The sequence below is a fragment of the Sturnus vulgaris genome, chromosome 7, assembly GCF_052056855.1.
Source record: "Sturnus vulgaris isolate bStuVul1 chromosome 7, bStuVul1.hap1, whole genome shotgun sequence".
Lineage (NCBI taxonomy): Eukaryota > Metazoa > Chordata > Aves > Passeriformes > Sturnidae > Sturnus > Sturnus vulgaris.
The window spans coordinates 23,873,753-23,900,248 of NC_142249.1; the positions used below are offsets into that span (position 1 = coordinate 23,873,753).

Genomic DNA, 26,496 nt, shown 5'->3' on the forward strand with positions numbered 1-26,496 from the left:
TTTTAATCCTCTGAAATAAAAGCCAGATAATGGTAAAATTTGTGTGGTAGGCAAACTTCCTTTTTGGTAGGAGAATGAAAGTTTTGATGCCATTTGTGGAAAACTGAAGTTCCTAGCTAAGAAAAATAAAATTTAAATTAAGAGAGCAGAATATTACATGCCTTGTTGCTATTTGAATGGTTTACCCAGCCAGAAGTTCCTTTGTCTCTTTGACAGTTTTGGATTTTATTACAGGCTAGAATTTTCCAGAGTCATCCTGTAAGATATGTGATCACTGACACCCTCGTAGTATCGTATAATAGCTATATGCCTGGTATTTCATGTAAAAGTTTGCTTCTATTTAAATAATTGTTTGACATGCCTTGCTTATTTCTAAACTTAAATCACTCAACAGTTATGCTCATATGAATAAGAGCAGTGAAATTACTGACAAACATGTTACGAATAATAGTGCTGTGAATGAGCCTTATTAATACTACATTCATTATATGAAAATTAATATTGTTGGTAATTTAAGGCTGTAATAAATAATGATCTAAAACTTCTGCCCAGATATTTTGTTTAGAAGATGTTGTAAATGGTCAGCAGCTGCTTTGCCACCCTCTAAAAAAAGTAATTTAATTGAATTCCAGTGGATCAGAGCAATAAACTGAATTTGTAATATATGTGGTCTACTTTTACCAATGATATCTGTGAAAGCAGTATTGACTGGCTGTGTTAGAGTCATCTTTTATCTCTCTTTGTAGAATGTGAGCATGTTTTGAAAATACAAAGCTAGATCCTACTAATCATATTGCATTTATCATATTTAATGTTGGCTTTGGCTCAGTTCTAATATGTATAAAAAACCTGGAATTTATGTGCACATCTGTTTTTTGTGTGTCCCGTTTAAAAAAAAATAACCTGCATACATCATATGCTGCAAAGATCTACTTTATATTCTTTTAGAGGACAAACTCCATTAGATATGCACTTACTGTACATTGGATTGTAAATCTTACAATTTAATGGTAATTCAGTGAGCAGTTATTGCTTCTGTGGCCTTTTTTCTTTCTTTTTTGTCCCATCTCACTTGTGAAATAGGGTTACCCTTTACAAGTGTCACATCCATAGATTCATCTTTTGTACTCTATAGTTGTTCCTAGTGCATCATTCTAAGTGAAAAGAAAAATAGGAAGCCAAAGCTACAGGAGGGGCATTGGGGGAGGGAGGTCTATACATAGAAATACAGCATATAGCAGCAGAAAGACCAAGGCAGTTTAGCATCAATCTAACAGATTAAAATTTTGCTGTAAAGGTACATTTTCTTTAACCTCATTCTCATTCGTTTTCCCCTACCACTGTAGTTGGCGTTTGAATTCCCAGGAAGCAGAAATGGTGTCTTAATGATACGAGCCTTTTTGCCTCGCTTACACTGCTAATACTCTTATCCCTTTTCTGATATGAAATACTTTTTGCAGAAACAATATACACATTTGTAAAGAAATTATAAAAGGATTCTCCTTTTGAAGATAATGAGTTCTCTTCAGGAACTGCAGGTTACGTGAAACACAAATGAGCTCTAAGTGGAGGGATTTAAAGTCCTGCTACAGCATTTAATTTCTTGAGGAAAGGAGTTCAGTTCAAGGTTAGCCTGTTATTGTGGCACTGGCAACTACTTCTCTCATTCCTGTTCTTCTGCCAGCAGTGCTGCACAAAAGGCAGTCATTTTTATTTAATACGTAGGGAGGTATTAATCACTGCAGTGTTTTGTCGCAAAAATTTGTCTGATCAAATTCATTGTTTCACCACTCATGACAATAATAGGTGTTTAATTACTCAATAAGAGCAGTTTATAGATTCCATTTTTCCTGTTTGCTGGACAAATGGTATTGATTTTGTACTTTGATGCAACATGAAACTGTATTAAACACAATTAGAATTCTAAAGCTGGTAATGTGTATCAGTTATGGTAACTGAGCTCCTTGTTAAAGAAACTGCATCTTCCAAATTTTCACTACGTTTAAATTCCCAAGAGGAGAAAAGATCTTTAAGGACATTCCTTTTATTGCATGAGCTCTTGATGTCTTTTCTCTGGCATTTATGCTTGCTACAAACTTTACATATTCAAGGCAAATGGTTTATGTAATATTTTTTCAGTTAATAGTCCCTTTATAGTGGTAATAAGTTGTACAGATTCCAACCTACTCCACAATTTTACCATTGTCTCATCTTACCTTTGTGCCATACTTATGAACAAGATACCTTTTGTGAAAAATAAAGATTATGTACCCCAAGCTTGAGTTTGGACAGTAAAATTTATGAGGCTGGGAAGACAGAAGACTTTTGCTATTTTTCCTAGACCTCTCAGTTTTCTTGAAAAGATGGCTATTAAGCCACATATGGGTTTTTCTTTTACTTTCTTTATTTTATTTGTAGTGATGGTTATTATTACATTGTCATTCATGACCTGTTTTTGATACGTCAATACCTGCATAGGCTTGAGTTTTTTCTTTGGGTAGAATTTGAGTGGAATTACAAAAGTTGTATTGCCAAAATGATTGTTTATTGTTTCCCTTGTGGTCAGTACATTTTAATTTCAATTCTTTTCTACTGCTGGTGCTTGTATAACAATTTTCATTTGAGAGTGTTTAATGTTTTCATATTTTGTTTGCTTTTGTTTCCAAAGAGTCAGAATTAAACAGCATGAACTGAAAGTGAGCAAACTCAAGTATCTATATCTGAATCAAGAAAAGAAGAATGATTTCTGTCAATATGCATTCCATTTGAGAAGCAAGCTTAAGTAACCAAATCTTATGATATTTGTTGTTTGTTGACTTCAAGTTTCTAGGTCAATAAATTAGATAACATTCTTAGTGTACAATTCCTAGTTTTTCTTCTTTAATTTTATTCCTAGGTTCTGCTTATAGCCTATATTTTACCTCATTTAGCTCAGGTTGAATATTTCTTAAAAATACAGACAGAATTTGTGAAAAATGTACCATGATTGAAAAATACTTTTGAAGAAAGCGTATTATGGATAGTAATACCTGTGCTAAATTTTTCCTGCATCTAAACGCTTTCAAAGTAGAGAAAGAAAATGCGTTTTTTTGAAATACTCATTGCGTTGCGTATGAAGGTGTGGTGTGTGCTTGTTGGGGAGCATGAAACATCCATAGTGCCAAGAAACATCCATTGTTTAATCAGCAGTTTTAAAAGAAAGGCATACTTTTGTTCCCTTCTTCACGTGTCCTGTTCATATTGCAGTTTCACAAAATATGTATTAACGTACCTATATTCATGATTGTATTGTAATTGTTTCACATCTTTTACAGAATACTACTCACACTTAAACTTAAGGACATGCTTAAGTGCTTTGCTGAGTCAAACTTTATACTGGGTGGACCTTCTTGTTTCTCCTTTCAGACAAATTATTCATTTCCTATGTGTTCTGAATACTTGGATACCAATGGCTCTTTCAGTTGTTTGTGATTTAGGCAGTGAGTTAGGTGTTCTTCGCTTTATGAAAATCAATACAAATTTCAATTACACAAACAGCAGGTGAGACATTAAAATTAAAAGAATGTGGTTTGCACATTTTAATCTGCGGTGGTGTCTTAGCTATCCAGATGTTATGGGAAAATTGAATAAATCTAAGTGGGTTTCTGAATAATTGAATATATTGTTCTTATTTATTTGGATTACTGTAGCACTTAGAGGTCTCAACCAAGATGGTGACCTTGTTGTGCTGGTATTGTAAAAACATGTAGTGAGAGACTGTTCTGCGTCAGAGGGGTTACATTCTAAATAGCTGAGACGCACAAAGGTTAATAGGGACACAAAGAGGCGCTGAAATGTGAAGAGACTTGCCCAAGGTCATATAGCAGGTCAGTAGCAGAGCCGTGAGTTAAGCCTACATCTCTGGACTCCTATGCACTAGATTGCTTCTCCAATGATTAAACTATCTGCCTTTAATAGCTATTGAGGGAAGTAATTGTCTTTGATTTAGCAAGGAATTTTGGACAGTGATATTTGTCACATTTCTACTTGGTTTTAGCATCTCATAGAAAATCTGGAGATATAATTCAATAATATGGGAAAGAACATTAAAAGCATGATTCTTATTTTGCCTCACTTATTGCAAATTTTGCAGATACTTCTGGAGAGGTGGATGCTGTTTCATAGAGTGCTAGCTACAACTGCTGGTGTTTGTTGTCGACTTACACACCTATTTCTGCTTTATGTAAAATCAAATGTAGGGCTAGCCGCTTTGATTGGCTCTCAGGGAATAAAGTTTTAATTACTTTGACCAAGCTGTCCTGAAGCCTGTATCCTCCTTATGACAGTTCAGTTCAGAAGCTACACTGCTTCATTTCAGTAACTTTATTACCATTTGGCTCAGAGATTGCTATTTCGCCTTGGCCACAGATTTCATCAGTTGCCCGGTTCACCTTTGTCCACACTATACTTGTGAAATGACCTGCTCCTTTAGTGCTTGTCAATAGTAAATTGCTGCATCCTTAGTGTCCAGGCTGAAGCACAGTAAAGAACACAACTCTTCATTAAATTACAAGATTTTACACTAAATTTTTTTGGATTAAACCTGAATGTGAAAAGTCTTAATTACCATTTAATACCAAGTAATTAAAGCACTAGCCAGGGTCAACTATATAAAACGCATCAGTTTGAACTGCCACCTGATTAATAGGCTTGGTGATATAAAAAGTTCAGCACAAAAGCATGCTCTGCCAGGGTCACTGCTTTAACAGCTGTAGAAAGTGCAGTTTTTGCTGTAATGTGGGTCTAACAATTGGATCAAAATAATAATTTGTGAGGTGTTCATGGTTGGCTTTCCCAGTGTGACGTCAGGTGAATTATTTGAATTTGACATAAATTGGTTTTTTGGGATATATTGATGAGCAAACTGGTTTGGCTCAGATCTTCCCTTAATTTCATTTATATTCTTAAAAATGAACAATCAAGTAGAGTCTTTTTCCAGATTTGTCTTCCAGATCAGAGTTAAGTTCAGGGAAGGTAGCAATGTGCATCAGTTCTGTGTCTATATTTTCATCTGTTTGCATACAATCATTGATTTATTGTAGCTCAGGTGCTGTCTGCACTTTGGCTTGTGTTTGTCTAGGAGTGTGTCCACAGACTAATACCGAATAGGTGGCTTAATAGCTGGATTTTTATATCCCTGTACATACATCTATATATATACACGTATATATACCTCCCAGTATTGTATTCTGTTATAAAAGCTTTTCCTGTGCCATGCCTAGCCCCAGAGGCTCTGATCCACAGGATCATTCGAAAATTGTGCTGTGTTCACATTTAGTATGGTAGTGTTTTGTTTTGTTTTTTAAACTCTTAACAGTTTATTGATGGGGCCTGAACAAACTGCTGCACCTTCAGAGGACTCAATTAGCTTTTGCCAGGCTCAGTGTGTGTGCAGCAGGCAGCCCATGCATTAGCAATTGCGGGATGGGAGCTATAATGATTTTCACCTACTGACGGCTCTGTGAGCATTAATTTTGACAACATCCTACAAAGTAGGTAAGCGTAGTTATCCCCACTTTATTACTGAGCCCACCAGAGGAAGGATTAAAGCCTCGATCACACTGATAAGCGTGCATGTACTTAGCTCTAAAACACTAGGAAGACCTATGTATTTAACTGAAGAGCCTTTTTCAGCAAAGTTAAGGAAATATGTTTTGAGCTAATTTTCTAAGTTAGAAGAAGATTTCCATGTCAAAGCTATGTTTTGGGTCTGGGATACTTCATTCTAGCTTAGTTGTTCAGCCCACCACTTTCAAATCAACTTCCAATTCTTGTTTTTATTAAGTACTACAATGATTACTTAAGACACAATAGCAAAATTCTTAGCTCTCATATTTCCAGTGAAGGTTGCTGACAGTCATGTGTGTTTTTGCTGTGAATTCACTTCAGTTTTGATGTTAGTGTTGATCAGATGATTTACTTTGCTTTTTCGTTACTGTTTTTGAATGCAAATTTTGTATTGAACTATGTTCTGTATAGTTATAACACACAAGGTCCTTGGCTGAGATTCAGCAGAGATTCAGGTCTCTGTATTGGGTGCCCCACTTCTCTGTAAGAACACGTGGTAATAGGATGCAGTTAATTCCAACAGAGGTGAAGTCAGGGGAACCAGTTCTCTTGCCTTTTTTGGAAGCCATGGCTGTGGCAGCTCACCCAGCCATGAAAGGGGCCAATGTGCTCTTCCTCCTGCCTGGCTGGAGGTGAATCCCTCACTGTTCTAGGCAAGCCAAAATTCCCTTGAGGGCAGCTCATGGGCTCCAGTACTCTCTTGGGGACAGACTGCTGGCTCTGGGGGCTGCATTCAGGTTTTTTAGGGAGCTGGGATTGATTTCATTCCACGCTCTGTCCTGAGCTGCAGGAATTGGTTTGTGTCCAGCTCTACAAATGGAGCGCTGCATGGGCAGCTCAGGACCATATTGCACTTGGTGCCGTATGGGGCTGGCACAGTTGCTGCTGAGCTCCTGTTCCTTTCTCTCCGGATGCTCATAAAGCTCTCCTTTAATTTTTCAGTTGTGGAGAGCACATTTTAAATAACAAACGGGAAATCCAACGTCCTTTCTGGTTTGTTTTTTCTTTTTTTTTTCCAGAGTTTGCTCATGATCTGTTGTTGTTAAGGATAAATGCCCCTGCTAGATGGGAATAAAAACACTGATGTATGTTCATGGGCTCTGAGATAGCGTTCAAAGCAGTTACAGGTTATTTTGTTAACCATATGCCTTTCAGTTATACTCTTGAAACAAGACCGGCACAGCAATAAATTGAAACTTCAACATTCACAGTATTTCAGGTTCTGATAAATAGACACAGCAAGCCTAGCTATTTTTTAATATTCCTACTATGATGAAATAAGTTTAGCTGAATGATTCTGGAGAGAAGAACAATTTTGGCATACTGAGCAAGGAAAAGGGAACTGTGTGATGCTAAGTGATTCACTGATTAAACTATAGAAATTATGCCTCAGGCTGTGCTGTAGTTGGACTTTCCTATAAAACTATGTTCTTTTCATAAAATAGCTGATACACACAAAGCAATATAAAAATGTCAGTCATTCAAATTCAGGCATTTGTACACACATTTCCAAAAGCATTGCCCTATTTTTCAAGTGCTAAAATAGAGGCTGAGAAAGTTGTTTGAGTAGTACTGTGATCTAGCAGACAGTGACTCTTGTGGTGCACAGATGAGATTACAAGGTGATATTGTAAAAGGGTTAAATTTTGAAAAGGTAGTGGGGAAAAACAGAAAGGATTTATTAGTGTATTTGAAATTGTTTTCTGTTCAGACAATAGAAGATTGATGACACAGCAGCAGCTTTCTTTCTTACACTGACTCTATACTTCTCAAGCATGTTCATATTCTCTGGCAGAATCTGTTGGAAATCTGTCCACAGAACTCCAGATTATTACAGCTGAAAAATTTAGACTGGAAAAATGGGTGTCATGATAAGAAGAACCCATTGTTTTCCAAGTCTCTTGTTCCAAGATTTAGTTTGACAAGTTCAAAACAGCCCTCCTGTGAATATATGACAAGAATCTGAAAATTTTGAGCTCAGGTTCTCTGTCTTTAACTATGATGGTTCTTTATTCTCAGATATTTAAATACTAGCCACTGGTTTAAAAGTGTTCATAGTGAGCACTTTGGTAGGAATCTATCTGTGAAAATGCTCTGTAGAGAGTCTCCCAGCTGCATGCAAGCAGAACTAAATAACTAGCAGCAGTGTGGCGTTTGGTTTTTTTATGTTCTGGAGAACTCTCCCATGGACAGACCAACTACATGACATTTCAGCCTGCTCTGAGAACATGAAGACTAGTAACTGGGAGCAAAAAAAACATAATTATGATGAAGGTTGACACCCAATCTAAATAAACATTTGAAAGCTCTTTAAGAATTGCATGCTCTTGAATTTTTCAATATAGAAAACTATTCCATGCAAAGTAAGGTGCTGAATGCTGACATATTTCCATTGAGTGACATGAGTCCATCTCAATTCTAGTGCCTACTTGACACAGATTAATAAAAGAAGAAGAAAGTTGGCTGAACAAAACATAGAATTGTTTGGTTCTATTAAGAAATGTCACCATTTATCTAAGTAAAACTATTAAGCCATAACCTGCATCTTTTCCTTCACCTTGATGTATGTCAAGGGTAAAAGTTCAAACCAATCCTTTTCATGTATATAATCATGGAGTGCAATTAATTACAATCTAGTTCTTTTAAAGAGTCCATTAAGAAATCAGAACAGATGAACAACTGCTAAAGTAGAAAATCCACTGCATTAAGAATCACGGGCTTGCTGTATAAACCTTATATAGCATTTACCAACACTTAGAAGAACATTAAGAGTAATGTATGTGTTGTGGTAGTATTCACAGAAATGGAAATCAGAGGAGAAAAGGAATGTAACTGTACCAAGCTGGTGTCCTTCTCATTAACAGAGAACACTGTCACTGTGGAGCAAGGAAGGCCTTTGCATGATCTTATGATGGAATGGCTGATGCTAAATAAGGGTTTACAAATTAGTGACCACACAGTACTGCAGCATAGTCGTTTGTGTGGAAAAATATTTTGCTTTCCATTAAAAGAATACAAAATAATAGTAGAACCCCAAACTAATTTATTGTCCTAGAGGGAGATAAATAAGTTATGTGAGTTCTTGCATAGCACTGCAGCTGCCACAAAGCAGCCCTGGTAGGCTGCTCACTGAAGCATTGGGCAGTTGAGGCCCATTGGCCATTGCAGGTACCTAACAGTGGGTGCATTAAGCACGGATGTGGAGGAGCTCAGTGAGGTAGGAAGATATGTCTGAAATAAAAATGTACAGTTACAAACATGACTGTAACCAGAGCCATGCAAGCTTAGATTGAAGACCTGCCTGTTTCTTGGCATGAGTCAGTACTGGATGGCAGAGTGTGAAATGCCCCAAGTGTGGAGCTCTGCAGGAGCTGCAGACTTTGAGACAGGAACAGGGTGCAGGGTGCCACAGGCTCTGCAGGACAGGCTGCAGTGCTCAGCTGGGTGTTTCATTTGCAAAGAGATGAAACTGCAGTGTGTAAAGCCATTGGATGAGAAATAGGAAAGTTTTAACTGATTGCCATAATATCTAGCCATTGAAGCAGGTTTAGGGGGAGCCTCTTTTTAATTCAGGGGACAAATGTTAGCTATTAGCTGGAAATATGCTAATGGATCTAATAGGAATAAAATAAGAAAGGATTCCATAGAAATGGTTCAAGCTATCACATTTAATAGGCAGTGATAATCCTTCTGTAGTTTTTTTTAATCACTGTCAACTTCTAGAGAAGTAATATTTTTACACTGTCAAATTTCATAGATTGGAGATGTCTTAAAATTGTAATTTCCCATAAATTTATGTAGACTTTTTCATAGGAATGCATATACTGCTGTGAGTACTCAATTAGAAAGTTTTTAAAAGGAAAAAAATAGTAAAGTAGAACCTTCCAAGACACAGTCTTCATGGAATCACTCAGTGGAAAGAGTCTTACTTATGGTACCTCAAAAAATGTTCTGCTGGAAGAAAATACTATATTGAAGGCAGAGAGAAGAGAATTGTAGGCTTTAAGGGGAAAGAAAAAAGTGTGGTGATTTTTTTTTTGTTTGGTTAGAGTTTTTTTTTGAAAGGCTCAAAAGTACAACTGGTATGATGGAAAGAGAGACATCTGCTGTATCCTGGCAATATTTTGTGACCACTGGGAAGGGCTGAGGGATGCAGGCAAGAGTTTTGCTATGGTCGTCCTTTGTCTGAGAGATCTCGTGGTCCTGCTCATGGGGTGCTTGACAGGGAGAGTGTTTGTGGTACACTGTGGCTGTCTGCATCTTTTGAGGGTCCCCTTTGCACTGTCCTCGCTCTCTCACTGCTCTGGGCCTTTTCCTGTCTCATGGTGGTGGTTGTGGCTGATGTCGAGAGACAGAGGCAGCAAGCACAGTTGTGTTTGTCAGAGTGGGACCTCTGCTAAGTCTGTCGCTTTTGGAGAGAGAACTAGAGCAAATGTTTGACTGGAAAAATACATCACAAGTTTAAGTTGCTCTTGTATCATTTCAGTTGCTTTTCGTCATTTGCAGGACGGCTTTTTAGGAGCAATCTTTTGTGTTCCTTATACAATAAAAGCCTCGTGGAGGAAAACCATGTTTCGATGGGGTTTAAATATGTAGATAAAGAAGCTTCAGCCTTTTGAAAGTGAGATTTTCCCCCTTGATGGAGTGTAGCCATGTTAATAATTCCCTTTCAACATCTCTGGTGTAGAGTACTTGGAGAGGTGTTGGTTGGCTGGGGGAAGTTTTGGTGTTTTGTTTTGGGTTTGATTTTTGGGGTTTCTTAGGATTTTTTTTTTACTTGTTACGCCAGGTCATTTAATTAGGAAAAAGCAGTTAAGTTTTCAGCACTGCAAATCTTCCTTTTGGTCAAGTTACTTGAAATCTCTCCTTAAAATGATAGTTTTTGTGTCAGCTGAAGTCTGGCACTTTGACAGTCATTAGAATGTGAAGTAATTAATTTATTAATTACTAATTACTAAAAAGCTTTCAGTAACACCTGAATGCATTGTGGAAACATCGAAAAATATTCCCTAATATGCTACTGTACTTACATTTCCAGGTATCATTACATATTAAGAATTGACTCCAAGTACATCAAAATTAGGAATCCCTTTGCACAACTTTTATGTTTCACTCTTCTTGTAAGTTGGTAATTGGCATGTTTAACCTTCCTCTCGCTCGCTTTATTAGAAAATGCTATTTTTTTAACAATTAAAAAAATACTAAAGCAGATCAAGCAGTTATTTTGACAAAGAGCTTGAAACATTCTTGCCTAAATTCCACAAATAAAAAGCCAGCTAAATTATCACCCTGAGCAGATTTGCACAAGGACCTCAGTCAACCTTTATAAAGGATAATTACACTGGCGTTTTAACATGGGGCAAAGGAAATGATAAAATTAGGCCATAAGAGACACTGTTCCTATTTTGAAAACACAGTAGAATAATTGGTAAGAGACTTTTATTACTGTTTTGTTATACAGAAGGATTTTTTTACTTTCACATGTTTGAATATTTTTTTCAGGCTCTTAAGCCCTGTGTTTAGTGGCATGAATCTGGGCAGTGATCTCCCAATGTATTAATAGTGCATTTTTGAAAGTGTGGATGTTCGTGGGTGTTTTAACTCTGCAGCTTCAGTCACTCACTAACTCTTATCTTCTGCCTTATCTTCTTTGCAAAAGGATATTGAAAATTAATTACAAAAATTAATCTAAAAGTTTAAAAAATTAATAATAGAAAATTTTATCTAATAAATCATGTTTATATTTTAAGGTTTCCTGTGATTAATTTAAAACTCTTCAAAATTATTTTGCCAGGAGTTGTTCCCTGCAAAATGCAGGCATGAATTCATAGTTTTGTTTTGGTTTATTTTTCAGGATTTGACAGAATTTCACCTAACACTCTATCCAAACCTGCAAGCTTCACTTAATTTCAGCCCCAAATCACATCATTCGACCCTAGGAGAAGTTTCCTCCATTTCAACAAATCGAGCCCAAGTTTGTGTGACAGTGGATAGATGAGGTGAGCTGATGAAGGTCTGGGAGGCATTGCAATCTGAGTGGCAGGTGAGGCAGTTCTTAGTGAATGGATTTGAAGGACTAAATGTGAGGGTTTAGAAAAGGAGGAATTGCCATAGTGGATTACAGCTGAAGTCCATCATGAAAATATCTCAAGTTTGTCAGTAGCTATCAGAAAACACATTAGAGAAAGCTGTATGGAAATCATGGTAGCAATCAAAAACAATCTGTGTGAGAAGAACTCTTATCAATTAAGTCTAGATCTGTTTCACAAAATCTGTGCTTCCTACAGTTTTCTATTGGTAATCTTAAGCCTCAGCAGTTTATTGTGATATAATTGAATTGTACACACATCATCAGACTGGTATGAATTTTCTTTTCCCTTTTTTTTCCCCCAGCTGTGGATTAATGCAGTTAGACAATACATTCCCTGTGAACTATGAGTTATCTGTCAGCAGATACTGAGAATAAGATGAAGAGCAAGGACTATTTTTAGTGTAATCAAACAGCTTAATTGAGTTTGAGATATTTCCTTTGAGTTAGATATAGTGTCAGGAAAAAATTATAGGGAAAGCTGAACCTGCCCGTACTAAAATTTGCCCTCAATATGGATGTTCTTACAAGGTCTGGATAGCTGCAGAGGACTCACTTACATTGTAAAAATATACATGATTCATTTCAATTGGTCTTTTAAGTTTTTAAAATCACATTTGTCCTCTTGCTGCACTGTTTTTGCCAGTGTAAAGATCATAGTTTTATTTGATTATATTTTGGTAATCTGTTAAATGAGACTGGGTCACCTTGCACCATGCAACATTTCACTTCACTGCTAAAACTTAATGCCATCTTTTTATCTTTCACTGAGTGGATGTCAGAGGACACAACATTAATGTAAGACGGGCATCTCCAATATTTCATGAATGGCCTTTAAAAAAAAAACCCTCAAAAAACAAACCTAGGAAGTAAAAATTGACACTAGGCTAGTGAATTTAGTCACCTTTCTCAAATGTTGAATGGTTTTCCATTTCCATTTTCCATTTCATCTTTTACAAGACCTATTCTTTGTCAGGCAAGGCCATTAAAAGGCACAGGTGGTTTCCTTAGATTGAATATATTGTTTTCCTCATGGGATGGGAGGATTGAGATTTCCATGAAAAAGTAGTCCAAAACTGAAGATAATATCCAAAAATAAGACCTGTAGCTTTTTAGTGGATTAGAGTTCGCTCTTAAAAACTGGAAGACCTGGGCTTTGGTGCCTTTTTGTAATTTTTTTTTTTTTGTTTACTTCACTTTCAATGCCTGAAAAAGTAGTCTATACTTTCCAGCTCTATAGGGATGTCAGGTAGGTTAAATCAGGACCTGATAAAACGTTCTAAGAAAGTGCCTGCTACTAGTAAATTATGGAGTATTTGCCTCCTTTTTTTATTTCGTGTATTTGTCAAATGTGCTATTCCAGAATCACGTGGCAATATATACAGATGTGAATAACTATGTGTATATTTATACTTTTTTTATATTGTACATCTACAAATTTATTTATATGTATTATCAAAATGTTGGATTAAATACAGCTTTTTGTCACAGTTTCTCTGCATGCTAATTTTTACATGTGGTAGAAAATACTTAATGCTTACCTGCCAAGACATGCGAAGGTGATGTATTTTTTGCATTCTCTGATATTTAGGGGTAGGAGAACTCTTGTAAAATTCTGGATGTAATGTCTAATCCTTAACTGGACTAATTGTGCCATTAGATTAAAGCATTAGAGAGAGGGATAACTATGGTGGCGTGCAGGACTTGAGCAGAAATAATCATCTTATAGTCCAGATCATGTAGTGAGAGGATGCATTAATGTTTCAACTCTAAATACACATGTCCAAAATTTGATTAAGCTACTAGTGAAAATTGGTATTTAATTTATATGTAGTAGTTTGGGAAAAAAAGAATGGAAGAGACCTCTAGGATCATCAGTCCTGTCATTTGTTGCTGCAGATAGCATGGCATATGATTTCTTCCCTAAATTTTTTGGGTTCCATAAATTTATGGAGCTCCATGCTTAGCATTGATAATCTTCACAACATTTATATTTTATTTGGCAAAAATCAGTGTTAATGATTTCGCTTATATTTGCATAGTAGAAATTTAGCTAGATATACTGGCTAGGTGAACAGTTTGATGGAGTTAATTCATTCCTAGTTTCTAAAATAAGTGTGTAAAAAACTTCCACCGTTTTTCTCCCTCCTCACAATTCTGCTGTCTTTTAAGTTCAGAACAAATGCAGATCTACCCTCAGTATTACCCCCACCCCAGGAATCAGATGGTTTTAACACTGTCCTTTGTTTCTCTATAAAACATTGGCTAAGATAGGTGACTTTCCAGGCAGATTTTTGTGAACTAATAGGTGACCTTTGCCACAACCAAATGTCACTGTTAAATTTCCTCAGTCCTTTAGACTCAATAACTCTGCAGGCTTTGTTTTGGTTATTAATGTGGATTCTTTTTAATTCGCATAAGCAAATGTAAAAATCTCTCATGTATGACAATATGTAGATTTGTGGCAATCCTGAGAGGACCTTGGGTCCATAAACCAGTGGCTTTATTATGTAATGCTGCATAAATGCTGTATTTTCATCTGTGACAGATATAGTCTTGAACCTGTATTTTTCATGTTACTTAACTGTTTCGGAACATCATGTGTGAAAGAACACATCAAAATGGAAATTGCTTCTAGAGAGGCAGCAATAAATATTGGTTGGGTATATTGCATTGTTGGGCTCCATGTGTTTTAGGATGTTCTCAATTCTCTTGCCTTAATCAACACTGTAAATACATGCTGCATTTCTTGGCCATCTATTTGTTGGATTAACAATTTGGACCTTGCAGTTTCTACCATATGTTTTGATTCTTTACTGTATGTAGTCATGGTTATATAAGAGTGTCCTCTAACAAAATTACTCTGAAACCGTCTGTCTTTTCCAGCTGTTCAAAGAAGGACAAATAATGTAAATTCTGTGCATTATATATATAGTTCAATTATAAGTAGTTAAACTGAGAAATATCTTTACATTCACTTGAAAGTCTGAATCCCTGTGACGGAAATTTGCTATCTTCTCGTTTGAATATTGGGTGGGTAGTGTTTTGTTTTTGAAAAGGTACTTATTGTTTAATCTCCAAAAGAGATTAAAATAGTTCATAGTGTATAATTTAAATATGTCAATATTTGTGGTGATATATTATATAAAAAGAAACAACAAGACAGGGCAAATATATCTGATTCTGACAATTTTGTGCAAGAGGTTCTAGATGAAGTTGTTGGCATATTGCTTTTATTCCATTAAAGGATTTTGCTTAAGTCACTTCTCCCCTAAAGTCTTTATAAACAAATAGTACGTGTCCCATTTTTTATGTACTTTCTGCTTCATGCCATTGAGTTAGAATAGAATCATACTTCCTCACCTTGTCTTTCAAGTTACCATAGTACTGTCATGATCATGAAATTTATTTCATTTTTGGGCCCTTTAGTGTGTCATTGATACCACTGTGTTTTGCATGGAGCCTGAGTACTCTTATGAATGACTTTCCAGCACTAGACATAGTATATCCAAATTTCCTATAGTATGCTTTCCTCTGTGGATCAATATGGATTTTAATTAACATCCTAACAAAACTATAGTTACGCTCAAAGGTCGCTCTCCCTGTGTATCTTGCTGGGAATTTGGTCTTCAGCAAGTTTCCTATCACACCAGACACTGTCAGAGAACCCTAGACCAACCATAACTGAAATAGCTTTTCTTTTATCCTGAGGCAAAGGCGCTTTTTTTTTGCTTGCTTTCTTCTTCTGTAGATATGCACAGAAGTTTGTTAACTGGGGGGATGGAGCTGCAAATCTACTATAAATATCAAAGGTGACTTGATAGAGATTCTTGGAAGAAATTTCCACCATACTTGGAATGCAGTGACACTGTTTCATTCAACTGCTTTTCCACATTGCATTACATTAATAATCGCCTTGCAGGTTTCTTGGCAGATGAAGAGAAAGGGAAAGTTGGATGATGATTTTGAATGAATGAGGATGAAGATGAACTGTTAGCCTTAAAGCTTGTATGAGGTAGTCGGAACACGAGGAGCTGTGAAGTAGGTCAGTACTTTTGTCTTCTTTTTACATCAGTTGTTCTGCTGAACTGCTTTTACAAATGTTTAGCTTATATTCACACATAGCACTGGCATAGCTGTGTCTCCTCCTTGACTGTACACTATATGAGATTATTTTCAGCTGTTTTATCCCTTCTGTCATGTAGTTTTTGAAATCTCTTGTGCTAATAAGCATCTGATAGATCTCACCAGGAGTCTTGGCTTTATCTTTAGTCTTCCTCCATTCTAACAATTCTGCCTACAGTACATACTGTTCACAGGGTAGAGCCGCATATTGCTGTTCAGCTGCCAGGCTCTTGAGTAATAAACTCTGCATTTCAATTCTGAATGAGTGTAAATTATAATTTTAGGAGTGTTGTTCCTCTGACAGAAGACAGAGTCCAAAGCCACATCCTTGACTATGGATGAAGAGTGCACAGCAGTCTGGAAAATTAGTTTATCACTGATCAGTTGCTTTCAAAAATTGCACCTTATCTGACAGTTCGTTCGTCAAGTAGAAGAGCTTTTATAGTGCTGGTTCTTTAGTTTAGAAACTTGGACATTTGGTCCAGAATGCCATTTCTTTCCAAGGTTTTGTAACAAAATATAAATAAATAAAATGTAAATATATATAAATTGCAAATAATATAAATAAACAAGTTTGCATTCAACACAATTTCAAGTAATAGACAACCAACCTGATAGTGAATTCTATTACTTAATCCAGTTAGGAGTTTGAGATGATTTGTGCTGTTACTTAGACTTGAGAAATTGAATCCAGTATAAAGCAAAGCCAGAAAGCCCATTTTCTTTTACTGCACTGTGTTTTGAAGTTCAGTTGTCTAAATAGTGCATCATTGTTATTTGCCCTAGGCCTCATTAATCAAAGAGGTAAATTTGATGCTTCTTATCCTTTTTCAAACAGAAATGAAGTGCCCTATTCCTCCCGTGTTACAGTAACCAGTAATTCCAGGATTTTCACTTGCATTCTTTAAGGCTTGCAACTAATGTTTCCCACTGTGAACACACAGACACCATTTTATATAGTGGCAATGAGAAGGAACCCCCCATTAAATAAATTATAATATTAACTTCCCATTAAATAAATTATAATAATGTTGTTAATTATTGTTACCTATTAATTTTGTTCTATATGTGTGTTCTGGTAGCACTTTAAAAATTGCCACCAGTTATCTGCATTGATTAAAGAAAGTAGTGATACTGCTGTGTTATAACATGGTTTGGAATCCAGCTAGGTACCCTTTTCAGTATCTGCATTATTGTTGTCATTAAATCCATTAGTCTTGAGAATAAAACTTTTAAATTGCTTGATTACTTAGAACTTACAGTTTTGCTTAATGAGTTGTCCTTTATTGGATATTACTGTCAGCAGTGCTGTATCTAGTAAAAATACTGCATATACACCATCACAAACTTAGATGTCATTTTATTAGGAGATGCTGCCTCAGCAGAATGAGAATATTAATCTAAAAGAAGCATGGTTTTTTTTTTCAAGCAACATAAACAAATCTATCCTACTTAGAGCGGCAGGGTCGGTATTTTATACTGCCTGTGTTGACTTATTCATTGTAGTTTTTGGCATATGGGATAACGCTGAAGATTCCAATTCTGGCCTTTCATTTCAGGCCAGTTCAGGGTATTGCCAGCTCTTATCTGAGATATTTTTTCAGCCCCTGAATAGTTTTCACATATAATAAATGTACATCCTGAAATACCCAATGCTGCACTGAACATTGACTCCTTGGAGATGTGGGGAGTAGGCACTCCTCTAAGTTTGTTTCATTCTGAACAAAAGCTTTAGCAATTAAATTTTGTCCAGTATTCTAGAGAGTGGCTACAACTGCTGAAGCTTTTTGAACTTTGACCTTAGCTTGCAGATCTTCCACTGCTTGAAGGGAAAAAAGAAAATAGCAAATATCTACCTGAGAAGGAAGGAAAGTTTGCTGAGCATTTTTAGTAAAAGACAGAGACACCTTAAGACCCATTTTAGTCAATTCTGGATCCCTTTCAATACTGAAAAGTTGTAAAGACTTATTCAGTGGGTAATTTTCAGCTCTATTACTTCTATGTTTAGATAATACCATTATAGGGTCATCAGGCCAGCAATACTATCACTTACACCCCCATAGAAAATATGAAGAGTTTCTGATACAGATGCTAGTAAAGAGATATAACACTGGTTGCATTGTCAAAGATTTTCGTTAGAAACAGTTTGCTCGGCTGTGACTCACCAGCTCTTTACATGTGTTCCTTGTTCCAGAGCTCATTCCATAGCATCAAAATACCCATTGTGTGTCTGGTAGAGCTGGTCAGTGACAGCCTCACCATGAAATCAGCTCCTCCAGTTAACTTCTTGCCTAGATTTGTTGTTTCTGCTCTCTAGAATGTAACGTGTTTGCTTAGCTTTAGCCTTTGAAAGTACAGGTTCTTGCTCAGAATTTTCTGGCCATGCTCTCTTGCTTTTCCCTCCACTCCTGCTCAAAATATTATTACCTAAATAAAAATCTTTGAATCTTTTATATCATCAAAGTTGTCTACTGAAGACAGTGCCAAAAAAATTATTTTATGAAGGTGTTTACTACTTCTTTGAATAATTTTTCTTTGCTAGTGATACTGATATAATTTATTTCTTTGTTTCTACCATACATGCTCTGCGGGTTTTTGATGATTGTCTGCAAAATCATGCCTTTTCTCCCTGAGTGTTAACCTGTGTATTTCCACATGATAGTTGTCAAAGCAGGTATATTTTTGTTAAATATCAGCTTGCAATTTCTATACTGGTCTATGCTGCTTGTAACATTTGTAGTATTATTTTGGATTCTTTCTAATGTTAAAAGTCTATTGGCTTCTGTAGGTGACTATCCTTTCCATCAGACTATTTTTGCCTTCAATAGTATCCACTAAACTGCCCTGGTTGTCTTTTTCAATCCAATAAAATTCTAAATCCACTTCTCCATGGTTTCAATTGAAACAGCTGCCACGTGTTTTGCTGTATCACACATGTACACATGTAGAGAACAGCATTCTTCAAATGCTGGAATAATTTCCAGCTGAATTTATTAAAAGCTGATATGTGTATCCTGTGCTCAGAGATAGTTGAAATCTAAAGCACCTGGCTATCTTTCTGTTTTACTGGCACCTTTGTCCTGCAGATGTAGAATTTCACTTGCTTATTTGTTACTTTGGGAGGTCAGAGTTGGTTGGGCACCATATTTGCTCTATTTATTTTTGGAGGGGTGTTTTACTTATCTTCCACTCACTGTGTGACAGTGTACGCAGTGAAACTTAATCACTTGACATGCACATGAGATCTCCACTTTATTCTGTATCTTTCTCCAAAATGAGACGTCCTCATGACTTCTGCAGATAACCTGTTTGGAGGGACATAGAAAAGACACAAGGGCAGACAGCACAAAGGTGAATGCCATGATATTACCATTTGTCTGTAGTCTTATCACCTCTTGTAAGCCAATTATCATTTTGTCAGTGACAATCCTGGCATGTGTGGGAAAGTTTTCATTAGTTTCTCTTTCCTTAATGGTAGCCCACTGCAACAGCAGCAAAAGTAATTTTGCTGGCTTAGCTTTATCAAATGTATTTGCTTTAGTTAGATGATCCACCTGTCACGGATTCTAGAGACCTCAAGTCAGAATTATCTGGTAAAATGTGGGCATGAAGAATGCTCAGGTTTAGGTTGAAGCAAGATTTAATAGTTATATTAAAGTTACTTCAGGGATATTTTTTGCAGAATTACTCCATCTTTTTTTGCTAATAACGTAATGAATAGGAAAACAAATGTGGGTGTTTTCCAAAGAAGATACTAGTACTTTGGAAAGTAAATGTTGCAATGGAGGGACATATTAGTTGTGGGGAACAGCATCTTGATCTGTCAATGCAGTAGCTACAGCAGTTGATTCTTATAACTTCTGAAAATTAAGAAAGGGGAAATTGTTGAAAAGGGTGTCTAGGCAGCTTTAGTATAGTTCTAAAATATTCTAGAATTTTAGAATAGTAATTTTAGAAAGAACACTTCTATTTCTCAGGTTAATAGAAAAGCAGAGAGAAAACCTAAAATATCACACAAATCTGTGATGACCTTGATAATTAGCATTTATAAATCCAAGTGCAAAGGCAGACAGTTCTAAAATGAGTGCCACTAAGGCAGACTCTTCATAGGATTTATATTAGTTCTCAAATTTTTTCTCTTTTACATTGATTGCTTCAAATGATGAGAGAAATTGGAAACATCTTTGCTTTTCAGTGGCCAGGTTTTTTTTCCTGTCTAGAAGAAATAAGAATGATGACAGTATTTATGTTACCATAAGTAACATAAATATTGTGGTACCTTACTCTGGCTCTCTACAGACTTACCCCTTCTGTAATGCTATGGTTTACCAGAACAATAAGCAAACTGAAATTATTAATATAGTTGTCTTTGGCATAATGGAGATTAGAGTAAAGGGACAAACATGAAATAAATTAAACTTAAGACTCTGTCATATGTATTGTTTATAAAAATACCAATTCATATATTTCTGTAGTTCATACAACCAAAGCATCTTATAAATGGTAGTGAAATAACAAATACTCTGTAGCTGTTATTTTCACTCACCAAAACACTACCAATGGAAGAGACTGAAGCAAATTTAAATGTACCTACTTCCCTCTCTCAAATCTGATTTCTATCATGCTCTTCTCTTGGTGTCATTCTTTAGGTGACTTGTTCTAGAGCCTTTTTCTAGGAATTCTGAAGCTGACCTTGCTCTTTAACACAAGTATTTAATAAGAAAATTAGTCCATGTTTAAAGAAAATAATACCATAGGGACTGTAAAGAGGATGTATTTACTATTTAATGTTAAGGCTAGAGAGAGTTTAAGCATTCTTTATCCATGCTAGAATCAAAACATATTATTTGAAAAAGACTTGTTTCTTGCAAAAGTCCAGTTATGTCTTGTGGAAGGTGCAGTCCTCAACCATTAGATTTTTCTCTCAAATGGAAGTTGAAGAAAAGTACCACAGCCAAACTAAAGAAAATATTAACCTAAGGTATTCTGCTTTGTACTGAAGCAGACTGAAATTGCTGCCATCTCAGGTGGGAAAGGTTGTCTCCAATGGATGGACAGATATTAGGAGTTAAATGGGGTGAATTTTTGAAAAAATTGGATCTGCAGCTCTGCTTATGTCCCTAGTTTTAGACAAGTGTTCTTTGTAAGGATATGTATTTTTTTGCTAAGTGAGTACGCAATAGGTGTTCATAATTTATAAAAGTTAGTTATCATACTGTTACTGATACAAAGTTATCATAAATCACAAACTGGGTGTGATCCTGTTAGTGGTTGACTTAACCCTTGTTAATATAAATTTTGTCTGTTAACAGTGATGTGCCTTCACCAGAGTTCTACTCAGCTTAGTTATTGCATCTTATCAATCACATAAAAATATATTTAATTTCATAGTGGTGACTTTCCACTATATTTTTTTGTTCATTTTTGTTTAGCCAGACAGAGAAAATTAACAGCAGTGGCTGATATGCATGTATATGTGCCACTATGTACTTATATATATATATCCACAGTTATATATTTACACACCTGTATGTGCATATCTACAAGTATGTGTACACATCTGTATATCAAAGCACCAAATGTACAAAAATCCATACAGTCTGTTATGCATGAAACCTGTTAATTGCAATGTATTACTGGTTTTAAAAAAAGCTTTCCTAGTGTTAAAACCAAAATCTACCATCAACAGTCAGTATCACTGGTCCTTTCCCCTTCCTCAGGAATTTAGTGCTTAATGGGATTCTTTTGGCTTTGAAATTGAAGAATTTTATTAGTTGCTAAAGCTATTCAGTAAGAGGGTATTTCAAAAAGAAACGTAAATTGCAAAATGCAGTGGGACACTTACTGAACTGTTAGTATTGTTTTGTCAAAAAATGATTTAAAATGAACTAGAAAATTGCCGAACCATCAAAGTACGGGAAGTGGGAAAGTTAATATATTAAAGAAACACTATCATGAGAAGAAGAAGTGCAGTTTTAAAAATGATATTTTAAGAAATTCACTTATATAGAGAATAGGGCAAAATCATAATCTTTTATGAGCCCAATAAAGACTACCTAGCTACTGCCACTTGATACAATACTTTTCTTATTGAACTTAGGGAAAAAAATGTGCTACAAAGGACTTTTTTGTGCAATATAGATTTAGTTAACTTTTTAACTTAAAAATGGAAGACTGGTGAGACTGTCCTTTGGATGACCAGTCTGGTGCACAATGCCCTGGATCAACGTGTGCATGCAGTAGTGTTCATATGGACTGGACTGGTGGCTCTGCAGCCAGGGTCCTTAGATTTGACACGCTGCTATTGCACTGGCTTTACTGACAACTTATGTAGTTTGGTAGGGGACTTATAGTAGTGCTTCCTTTAAAGACAGAAATATGCTTTTCTTCAGAAATATGCTATCTTCAGATAGACTTTGGGTGTTATTTTTGTTTTTGAGATAGGCTGTTGCAAGTATCTGAACAGAAAGTTAATCCTTCCTATTTTATGCGATGTGCCTTTTTGTGACTGGTCCACTGTATAAGAAGTTCATGCAGAAGACCAAAAATACAAGATACCATTTTATTTAAGATCCCTTGTTAATGTTTGCTTAAATAGTTACCTCAGGCATGTTGTGTACAGAAAAAATATAAGAACAATTAGTATTTATACTTCGTGTTGTATTTGTGTACCTTGTGGCTCCTCTGAAAACAATCTGCTGGTAGTAAGACAAGGTAAAAAAATTTGCATTTCCTAGTTTTCTTACTCCTTGACTCCTTTCTGCTTCAGTCTATTACATGTCCTTATCCATGGTATGTGTAAGTCACTGCAAGGATGTGGGCTGTTTAATTCCTGTAACCTATTGAGCTGTAAAAAACTTACTATAGTGTGTTGGAAATATGGGTTTTCATGCAATGTTCTAATGGAAGAGAATACTTTTTATACGGAAACCTACCCTTAAATAGGAAAAAAAAGTTGACAGGACTTCCACTTGAAATTGTAATCTAAAATGATTTCAAGCCCCACCTAGGATTATTGCATCTGAAGCATAATGATGAAGCTCTTTGAAGTCAACTGGCTTTGCTTATTTGACAGAATTTTAGAGACAATCAAAGTCTTGTCTATGTTGGTAGCAAAATTCCTATTGACTTCAGTGGACTCTGAGTTTAACTCCTCTTTAAACAATGGCTCTCAGTCTGTGGCTGCTTAGAGCTGCTTCCTTTCCCATTTGCTGCCATTGTGTTTCTGGCTTTCCACTTCTCATGAATCCCATGCAGCACAGAAAGACATTTTTGCTGGCAACACCTGGATTTAGTCTGAACTGGCCTCAAAGAGGTTGGCAGAGCTAGGAGTGGACTGACCAGATTTTTGACAGTATTGCCTGCACATCTACAGTATTGACAAAGCATCTCTCTCAATCTATTTTAGGGGGAAATTATTACACATCAAAATATATTGCTTACAATTTTAATTGAATTTCACCTATTGTGTCACCTTCAGCTAGCATTAAATAGCATGAAAAATCTCGCAGTCTGTGCTTGTTTAAAACATAGTGGCTGTAGTTAGAAATTAGAGTACCATTATTAAAGCACAGCCTGTCTCCCCATCAAGAAAGTCTTTCCTTGCAAGAGTCTTGTCGTGGCTATAATACTTTGTAAGAAGTACTTCCTATGAGCCATTTAAGAATAAACAAAGAATTCAGACGTGTTTTTTTCCTTAGAAGCCCCAGTATACCTTTTACGTACCTCTGCACCCTGCTCTCTTCTCCCTATCACTCGGAGGAGAATGTCTGAAACCAGTTGTCTTCTTACTGTTTCCTCCACCTGCTCTACTCCTCTGTACCCACGTGCCTCCCAGAAGCACTTGAAATCTTCTCTAGGGAAGGTGAGTCCAACTTTTTTGGCAGCCTGCTGCTTTAGCAGCTGAAATCCAACTCTCTCCTTTGGCCCAGACAAAGCAGATCACTCATCAAAATACATTCACTGTAGTAAGCATGGGAAAATGAGCCAATGGGAATGTGATATTAATACCAGGAAAAAGTGCAAGTATGATTAATGCTGCACGTGCTATTTACTTTAACGTTTGACCAAGACAACACTGCTAATTTCCTTTAGCTCAATGTGAAATTTAGAGTCTAATTGTTCTAATTGGCAGAAAAGGGAAAGCTGCCAACAACGCACGCTGATTTACCTCGCTCTTGATTCTGTTGACATCACTGAAGTTGCACAGGATACTAATTGTTACAGAAAGTTACTTTGGTTTTCGATTTCTTTCTGCGGGTACATCTGTCTGGTGTAAAAGCTCCAAGTTGACAATCCTCAGAGGTAGTGCTGTGAAGCTGATGAGATGAAAGAAATCCGTAACTCATCTTTTGCAGCTCTGCAGTGTCATGCAACTTTAGGGATGGTGGCTTAATTGATCTTTCCAAATTAAAATCACAAATGAGCCCACTAGAAAATAGCAGTAATGGTTAAAGGAAAGGCACCTCTGAATTTGATGTGGACCATTTAAGTACCGTAGCCTACAGAAATTGCATATTAAGTATCTGGAGAAAGTAGCTCAGCACTGAACATCTTCAGACTCAGACAGTTATTGAAGACTATGTATTGACATGAGAGTGGGCTGGTCTAATCTAAAATCCATTAGGCTACCACAGTTATCATTAAATCAGGAAATACCCCTTTTTGGTCCATAGGCTGGTGTAATGCATGGATGGCAGAGTGATGTGCAGGAACCTCTCACTGCCATGAAAGTATTTATCATTGTAATAGAGAAAATACTGAAGGCTCTCACGTAACATGCAGCAGAGACTAGAGTCTTAATGTTTCTGTCCACTAAGTATTTTCCAAGAAAAAGAGATTGCCAGTACTTTTGGAAGCAGCAGGAGCAAGGGGAATGGCTTTTTTCCCTCTCTTTGTCCCTCCCAAGAATATACCAACCTCTTAGTAAAGAATTTTATCCTGCCTTTTACAGAAAACTTTGCTGTCTTTAGTTTGCAGAATTCCTCTGTTACAAATAGTTTTTCTAAGAATTGGTGGGTTATTCATGGCCTGTTTTATTCCTTTGCCATGTATGAGGCCCTAAAGATATTTGCATTTGCCATACTATATTTCTAGATCTTTACCTGAACAGGTATTTATAAAAAGAGTGAATTTTTAGAAGGAAATACTACATCCAGGTATGCACTTTGTATTAGGACAAGTTTTCACAATATTTATTGAACAATCACCTGATTCAAAATGCATTCTAGTGCAGACTGTTTAGTTATGTGTGTAAGCAGAAGGATTGCAAGATCCATTAAAACATTTAAAAACCTTTCAAAAAGTAGAATAGTGTTTGAACCAGGCAGCTTCCTAATGTCACTTTTTTGGATAGCTGATTCTAATGCAGTGGTGCTGGTTAGTGATACTGCTGACATTGGTGGGGTTATGAGCTGTTACCTGAAGGTGAAGGAATAGGATTCATGGTAAGAGGGTGTACTTTTTAGCAATTAATGCCTGGATACATTTTTCAAGTGCTTGTAAAGCAAGAGAAATAATTTTTGCATTGGGTTTGGTCAATGCAAAGCTCAAGATCTCTTAAAATTGATGAGTTTTAGGTGTCTGCTACTGAGTACTATTATATATCCCCAATGGGCATGCGAAGTGCTGTGGCTTAGTCCTTTTTTTTTTTCAGTTCGTCTTGTCTTGCTTGAGCTCTGGGTGAAGAGGGGACTTGTAGAGAATGACACTGGCTTAACTCATAAAGTCAAGGTAATTTCATTGTGGCTGAGTGTTATGAAGGCAAATCAGTGCAACAGTTGCCAAGACAAGATCTGTCAAAGGACAGACCTTCTTGAAGTAATTTTCCAAGCTTTTTTTTTTTTTTAATTTGGTTTATTATTTTTGCATTATATTTTAAGGCATCATGGCAATGCTTTGGTAAATCACGTTTGGGGATAATGAAGGAAAAGGGTAGAGGATGTCTCTCCTCTGTCTCCTTTTTCTGTGCCAGTCTAAAACCTTATTTGCCTCCCTTAGGTGTTTTTGTCAACCTATACAGAACCCAATGCTGGTGGTATCACACGCTGCACAGCAGAAAGAGCCTGTTTCATTCCTGCTTAGCACTGGATTCACACTTTACAAAGAGTTCTAGTTGAAATCTGGCCTTGGAGAGCTGGCCTTCTCAGTTGGGGTGGCAGAGAGGGCTAACAGTTTCCTTGGTTGGAAGGCATCAAATTGAATAAACAGAAAACGGGGGCCTGGAGAGTGGGAAAGCTCTTGATGGTGATTAGTTGTCATCCTGCTTGTCAGAACAAATGAAGAAGAGGAGCACAATGTTTGCACTGTTTGAACAAGCCTCAGAGAGCAAATTAGATGGTAAATGTGATCATAATTTGCCTGCCTTTCTTTAAACTCCCATGGTGCTATTAGTGTTTTTCTTTTTTTCAGTAGGAGAGCTTTAACAAATACATACTTCTTTGGAAACTGTAGTGCACTGAGGTTGTTTACAGGGGTGGTGTGTGAAGATTTCTGTGCTTTAGTGATAGTGTTTACTATATCTACATGCTGCAGGCTGGTGCAAGGTGTGTAATGCCAATGGAAAACATAATGTATTTCAATATTGCACATGATGTGGAAAAAAAAAAGATGTAGATAGCTATCTATACACATATTTTTGATAGGTATGAATATATAAAATAAGCTTGTACCTAAGC

The 26,496-nt window shown here is 36.4% G+C and overlaps 1 protein-coding gene across 3 annotated transcripts in view; it reads left to right on the plus strand.

Annotated features, from left to right (window-relative positions):
* FIGN (fidgetin, microtubule severing factor) overlaps positions 1 to 26,496 on the plus strand; it is a 102,302-nt gene that overhangs the window by 22,942 nt on the left and 52,864 nt on the right. Inside the window, exon 3 of one of the 3 annotated variants that reach the window (XR_015804887.1) lies at positions 11,462 to 11,765. The exons of the other annotated variants lie outside the window; for them this stretch is intronic. The gene's annotated coding sequence lies outside the window, so the exon portion shown is untranslated. Of the gene's footprint in view, positions 1 to 11,461; positions 11,766 to 26,496 lie in introns of those variants that run through there. 3 annotated transcript variants of the gene reach the window in all.